We start from the raw sequence: 6,000 nt of genomic DNA, 5'->3' as shown, positions 1-6,000 counted from the left end.
TCCTTTTTCTTGATATTGAATAATGCATCGATCCATTTTGGTTGATGCTTGTTGCATGAGTACCTATCTTTGAAGGTCCTAAATAGTTCTTCTGAGGACCTCGATCCGGACCTTTCGTGTCTCGTGGTACCATTGGAGCGTAGATCCAGACAGGGAGGCTTTGAACTCCTGACACATGACATGGTCATATCTCTCATATTGTCCCATAGTGGCACGATACCTGAATATGTGATCCATCGGATCTGACTTGCCACTAAAGACACAAAACTTCCGTTGTCTGTAACCACGGGGATATGCCTTCCTCATCACCCGTGATGCAAAAGGAGATCTGCCTGCCCCCATTATGGCGGATTGAACAAGGGAGTCTTGCATTTTTCTCCCCTTGCCTGTTATCTAAGGCGAACCCAAATCAGATCCGAGCGCTCATAGAAATGCCCTCATCTAAAAACGTGAAAGAGGTTCAAAGCGTTACAGGCAGGTTAACAGCTCTGAACAAGTTCATCTCTAAGAGTTCAGATAAGTGCAAACCCCTCTTTCAGTTACTGCGAAAGAACACCTCCTTCGCATGGACAAAAGAATGCCAAAAGGCGTTCGATCAGCTCAAAACAAACCTGGGGGCACTGCCAATCCTTTCAAAGCCTGTTGAAGGAGAAGTCTTGGGTCTTTATCTCTGTTCATCTGACTACGACATCAGTTATGTATTGATACGCGTGGATGAAAAGAAGGTTGAAAAACCTATCTATTTCTTGAGCCGAACACTCCTACTAGCAGAAACAAGGTACCCTAAACTCGAAATAGTCGCTTTAGCACTTGTTTTTACCGCAGAGAAATTACGACTGTACTTCCAGTCCCACACCATCAGAGTGATCACAGAGTACCAATTGAAATCAGTTCTGCAATGACCAAACAGGTCGGGAAGGCTAGCTAAATGGTCTGTGCAACTGTCAGAATATAATATTATTTACGTCCCCAGAAACTCAGAGAAGGGTCAGGCACTAGCAGAATTCTTAAGATTTCCCAATGACCTACACGGGGTGCGACTCAACCACCCCCAGTTTCGATGATGGCATCCTGCCTGAATCTCCAAACACCAGTCCAGACCCATGGGAGCCGAGCTCCGGATGGCGGCTGTTTGTGGATGGATCTTCAAATGACAGAGGCGCAAGAGTTGGAGTTGTGTTAGTTACTCCTGACAATATGCGGCTGAAGAAATCCATCCGATTAGGTTAGAACGCCTCTAACAATGAGGCAGAGTATGAGGCGATACTTGTTGGCCTCACAATGGCTCTCGACCTGGGACTAACACACCTCACAATTTTTAGTGACTCACAGGTGGTTGTGTTCCAAGTTGATGGAGGGTATGAAGCCAGGGACGAATGAATGGTCAAATACCTAGAAATGGTGAGGGATCTTCAAGGAAAGTTTGAGAACATTCAGTTCTATCAGCTGGCATGCCTTGATCCGAAAATTGACACGCAGATGCTTTGGCATACGTTGCCTCGATGTTGGGCAACAGTGAGTCACGTTCCATCCCTATAGAGTTCTAGGAGAAATCTAGCATTCAGATCTCAGTTACAACAGTTTGTGTTATTCCAGCCATTACTCCAAGTTGGATGGATCCATATAAGTCCTACCTCAAAGACGGGACACTCCCTGAGGATAAGAATGTAGCAAGGCGTCTTCTTGCAAAGATACAAAGATTCACCCTCGTTGGAGACGATCAGTACAAGAAGTCTTTTCTAGGACCTCATATTAGATGTCTCTTCCCACACCTCGCTGAACAGGTTATGCGATAAGTTCATGAAGGAATTTGTGGCAACCATGTTGGGGGCAGAACACTAGCTCTCAAGATCCTAAGGCAAGGGTACTTTTGGCCTTATATGTAAAAGGTTGCACAAGTTTTTGCCCACAAATGTGAAAAATGTCAATGATATGCTCCGCTAATACATGCTCCAGCAACAAAACTGCACCCATTGGCCAGCCCATGGCTATTTGCATAGTGGAGAACTGACATCGTAGGACCTCTACCACCTGCTCCTAGCAATGTCTGATTCTTACTGGTTGCGACGGATTACTTGACCAAGTGGATAGAAGCAGTTCCCTTTGTCTTCATTCAAGAACAGGACGTCAGAAAGTTCATTTGGAACAACATTGTTTGCAGGTTTGGCATACCCAAAGTTATCATCTCAGATAATGGGCAACAGTTCGCTGGAGGATTGGTCGCTGAACTCTGTGAGGAGTTTCACATTACCCATCTGTTCTCAACTCCAAGGTACCCACAAGGCAATGGCCAGGCTGAAGCCTCTAACAGGGTCATCTTGGATAACATGAAGCGTAAATTAGACGACGCGAAAGGTTTATGGGTCAAGGAACTACCTAAGGTCCTATAGGCATACCGAACTACACCCAGACGGTCAACTGGTGAGTCCCCATTTTCACTGACCTACGGAACTGAAGCTGTCATACCTCCAGAACTGGTAGCTCCCACTCAGAAGTCAGATGTTGTGCACACTATGGACAATGAGGAGTTGTTATGTAGAGAAATGGATCTCCTAGATGAAAAACGAGAAGGTGCCGCACTTTGCTTAGCTGCTAACCAGCAGATTCTGAAGAGATCATACGACAAGAGAGTCCGGATTCGATCTTTCAAATCTGGAGATCTAGTTTGGCACGAGATCCCAGAGCCCAACGACAAGCTTAGGACCAACTGGGAAGGACCATACATCATCGACAAGGTTGGTCAAACTGGTTTTTATTATCTACGTATTGTTGAAGGGGACGTTCTTGTCAAACCATAGAACGTGTAGCACCTTCGCAAGTACTATCAGTAAATTGTTATTCTATGCTTTTCTACGCATTGTTTACTTCTCTCCAAGCCATCAATAAAGTTCTCCACATTGCCATCGAATTTATTCCTTGCATTAGTTCTTTTTTTATGATCCACAATGGACTAAGCTTTTAGGGAATTATCTTCTCACTATCTATTCAAGAATATTGTATGCCAATTTGCTTTAGAACCAGTGATACTGAGTATGGGAAAGTTGAACTGTATGCCAGATCCTTTCCCATTCCCACGCAGCTGGAACTAACTGTACGCCAGTTCTTTCAAACTGTGATTATCCTTGATGGGTTAAGCATTTAGGGAAACAGACCACACTAACTGTTCACTAAATTGTATGCCAATTTGACTTGGGGCAAGAGATAGTGTTCTTAAGAGCCTGAACTGTATGCCAGTTCTTGGCGCTCTTGAAACATCAACATAGAAGTTGCTAGGAAAATTTGGGTTGGATCTAGATCCTAGCAAGCAAATCATGGGCACAGAACTCAGATCGGCATGATGATGGCGAGGGAGGAAGACTCCTACTGCCGCTCATTGGGCGATACCCTATTTATTTTAATAGAACCTATCGTTATTAAACACAGTGTCGTGCTCATGGCACCAAGTTACTTTCTCAAAGACATATGACTCTATTGCGATCGAACTCCTGATTACAGTTAACTTGAATGGCTTCCATAATATCCTGATCAGATTCTGGTCATGCTTCATTTTAATCTGTTTAGCCTACTGGGGTCATCTATTGTTATTCCAAATGAACTTTGGGGGCATCAGGGGTAGAGTATGTATAGTAACATATGTCATATAACATAAAATGCTTCTAATGTATACATAAACTAGAAGAGCTACAGAGCTCAGTAACTAAATAGCATGCATATATAAAATAGAGGAGGTGTAGAGCTTAGTAAGTAAATTATATGTGAGCTACATAGCTCAATATTACAGACCCATAAAATAATTATTTAAAAATAATTGTTTATGTGAATCATCAACTGAAAGGGTTATGAAGTAGGGGTAGAATCAAACTTTGGTTCACCATTAGTGCTTGCTGTTGCACCATCCTCAGGAACTCTTGTTTCACTCTCAAGAACAGACTATGTGGTTGGATTAGCTGGAACAGTTGAAGGCTGAACAGAACACTCACCTGAAACTGGAACTGGCAGAAAAGAAAGTTGAACGGGAGGCATGTCATCATCGGTGTCTTCTTCAGAAGATGAGGAGGCATCAGACATAAGTTTAGTTTGAATAGCAGATATACTGGTGTCAAAGTTAGGAAACAAGACAAAGGGGTTGGTTACCCGCCCTTGATCATCTAACTTAGAAATGTACCCAGTAGCCTCATTTTGCCTCCTCGAACTTTACTTGTTTGGCCGTATTGAAGGACTCTTCATAAACATCCAGTACTCTCAGAGCAAAACGAATGACATTTTCAGCTGATCTCTTCTTCACCTCCTGCACTACCTTGGAATAGAACTCGGAGGTCTCAGCCATGAGGTCATCAGCCTTCTCATCAGAAGGAAGACGCTTCTCTTTCAGAGCTCTCTTATAACTTGACATGACCTCATTTGCATGGAAAATGGCTTGACCGAGGGTTCTCATCTTGGTGTTCCTACGGTGAAGTTCCCCTTGGACCTGGTCATACTTTGCTTGCAGGGTGGTGAAATGGGAGTGCAGTTCCAAGAACTTCACCTTCCAAGTAGCAGCATCAGCAGCTCTTTTCTGGGCTTTTTCCAGAGAGCCCCGAAAGTTGGAGATCATATCTCTCATGTTTTCGAAACCAGTATCAGATTTCCTCTCTATGGCCAAGAGCTCTTCAACCTCGATCTACAGCTCCTCAGCTCTTTTTCATTAGCCTCTTTCGCCCAAATCAGCTCGCCAGTAGCCATGTCATCAGTGGATGTACCGGCTGAGGCCGCGAAGATATGCTCTTTCATGGCTAAAAGCTCATTCACTAACTGGAAAAGAATGCAGAGTGCGTAAACGTCACAATGAGAGAAACAGAACATTGAACAGAGAGGGAAAGTTTTACCTTAGCAAGATGAACAACAGATCGATGAAAGGACAGGTCTAGCCTCCCAGCCTACATACTGGCCTCAGCCTTGTCAACAGGAAGTCGCACAGCTTCGAACTCCAAACGCGATGTCAACATCATTTACAGAATGCTTGTTGGTAACAGAAAGTTCATCAGTTCGTCCTCAACGCCTCATCTCTACGATCATCTCCCTTTAAGGGGAATCCAAAGATCGAGGCGAGAAGGGGATGTCATCACTCCCCCTCCTCCTATCACCAAATTGAGGAGGAGGGAGAGCGATAGTTACGGCAGTTGTTTTAGCAATATCCTTCCCCTTACGATTACTAGGGAGGGAAGGGTCAATAGTCAAAGGGACATTGGCACCAGTTTGTTCAGAACCTACAGGAGGATCTGGAACTGATAGGGGTACAGCTACATTCTTACAAGACTTAACAGGTGGGGGACTACTAGCAGGGACCTTGAAAAGTGTTTCTTCATTTACGGTGAGAGGACGAAATTTCATTTTCTTACCAGATGGGGCAACATCAGAAGCAGAAGTAGTATCAGATCTCTTCATTCTAGAACGGTTGGACGCGCGCGTCTCCCTTTTAAAATTGTTGGCCGCCAGCAGTTCATGAGGCAGTTCAAGGCCCCTCCCGCCAGGGATCACACAATCATCACTAACAGCAAGCTCTTGAACTGAACCCGACATCGCAGCATCACTAGAGACGGCCACATAACTCTTCTCTTTGTGGTTTCCTCTTCTCCTAGTAATCAAAGAGGATTCATCCTGAACTGGAGGAGGAAAAAGTCTGGCATCTTGATCCACAGGAGGAGGAAGTGTTGTGCGTCTAGAATTCACAGTATTTATCCCAAAAGGGGAAAAGCCAGGGACAAGTTGCAACAATTATTCAGTAGACATGTTGAAATATTCAAAAAGACGGGTGGGATCAGGAACTATCACCCAATGCATCATCTGTTCCTTGGGGATCTTCTTGATAATGTCCACCGTAGCAGCATCAGTTGCAGTTAGTTGATTCCAGGGGGAAGAGCCATCTAAAGAATAATAGCAAAGAAATTCAGGCGAAAGACTCTTATATCAAGTTATAAAGTACCTGAGTAAGAAGACTTACTAGTTGGAGCATGGGTGTGT

The sequence above is a fragment of the Coptis chinensis genome, chromosome 4 (assembly GCF_015680905.1).
Source record: "Coptis chinensis isolate HL-2020 chromosome 4, ASM1568090v1, whole genome shotgun sequence".
In the NCBI taxonomy this organism is placed as follows: Eukaryota; Viridiplantae; Streptophyta; class Magnoliopsida; order Ranunculales; family Ranunculaceae; genus Coptis; species Coptis chinensis.
This window is presented reverse-complemented; position numbering follows the sequence as displayed.